Source organism: Carya illinoinensis, chromosome 8, assembly GCF_018687715.1.
Source record: "Carya illinoinensis cultivar Pawnee chromosome 8, C.illinoinensisPawnee_v1, whole genome shotgun sequence".
NCBI classification, from domain to species: domain Eukaryota; kingdom Viridiplantae; phylum Streptophyta; class Magnoliopsida; order Fagales; family Juglandaceae; genus Carya; species Carya illinoinensis.
This window is the reverse complement of record NC_056759.1, coordinates 14,865,438-14,866,956: the sequence shown is the minus strand read 5'-3', so window position 1 is coordinate 14,866,956 and position 1,519 is coordinate 14,865,438.

The window sequence follows — 1,519 nt, the reverse complement described above, 5'->3', positions numbered from 1 at the left end:
CCAAGATATTTCTCTTCCGCTAATCATTGAGGCAACAAAACGGCAGACTGCTTTGTCCAATGTCAGCAATTCTTGAAAAAGTTCTCAAACAAAGTAATAACTTTGGTATTTATTTTTATTTTTATTTTAATAATTAAATATATTAAAAAAATGTTGAAAAAAAAAAATAGACCAGAAGGTACGCCGTACCACTAGCACTATCCTGTCTCAGACTCTGCTGCCACATAATTTTTACATCTTACATCATAATGGCACAGGGCAATGAAGAAATTTTCTTTTTGCTTTGAGATAAATAAAAATCGTCACATGAAATGATTTTTAAGGGTGAACTTTAAATTCTTTTTAAATATTGTCAAAAATCGCTAACCATTCCAACAAGAAATATTACGTTTGACCAAGATATTTAAGGACCAATAATCTCATCTCCAACTAAATGATGGTTCCAACATGTACTGTCATTCACTCGTCATTCACTCATAAAAGAGACCAATTTATCATGCTAAATTTAGAAAAGGGACATTCCCATTTTCTATCATATTTTAAAGTCACAAAATAACACGTTTGTCAAAACATGAAATGGTCTCATTAATAACAAATTTAAATTATGCAAGAAGATCATAATAAAGAAGGTGTAAGTGTATCATTGCCCTTTCTTTTGATACAATGAAGAGACCTCATAAACAGTATAGCTAGAACTTCCATAAGGGTGATACCGTGCTAATGTGCTAATGTCCTAATCTTGCTTTGAAGGGAAAGAAGGTGAAGAGAGGTACCAAACTCGAAAGGATGGACTCAAGTAGTCGAGTTTTGGAACAAGCAAGAAGTTGAGATTTGGAAAAGGTAAGAAAATTAGAACGAGCAAGAAATTGAAGGAGGCGTAAGTAGGGAGGAAGAATTTAACACAGGTTTTTTTAAAAGGGAAACAATTGACTTTTTAATATGGGAGGAATGTTTAAGATCCAAATTTTAAGTTTTAGGTACCAGTCGAACAATTTCCAAGTGGCCCTGGACCGTTGGATGGACCCAAGTAGTTTAACAGTTTAAGTACTTTCTCACAGAGGCATTGGAGTGGTCAAATGACGATACACTGGTGGGCTTAGGAAACTGTTGACCAATAAGAGGTTACATATTCTGCCTAAAAGATAGACAGGCATTCGGTAAGGATTTTCTTGCAATTGCATATCAAGTAATTTGATGAGAAGTTTTTCTAGTCCGATAATTCTAAGAGTACTAACCCATAAAACCGACAAGGAACATTTAAGGCAGATAACATTGAAGGGGCATACTTGAAAGCACATGTTTCACCAACACTACTCTTCCTCTACTGGACAAAAGTCTACCACTATTGAATATATGGATTTGTTGTGAGTAGAGATCATGTCGGTTTACAAAGTCTTGTAAGAATTTTAACTGATTGTCATATAATAGATTTAGAAGTAGTTTCTTTCTTTTGAAGATTTCTTCAAACATTTTCTCTTCCTCAACATAATGACTGAATCAATGTCCACATACAGAAGAC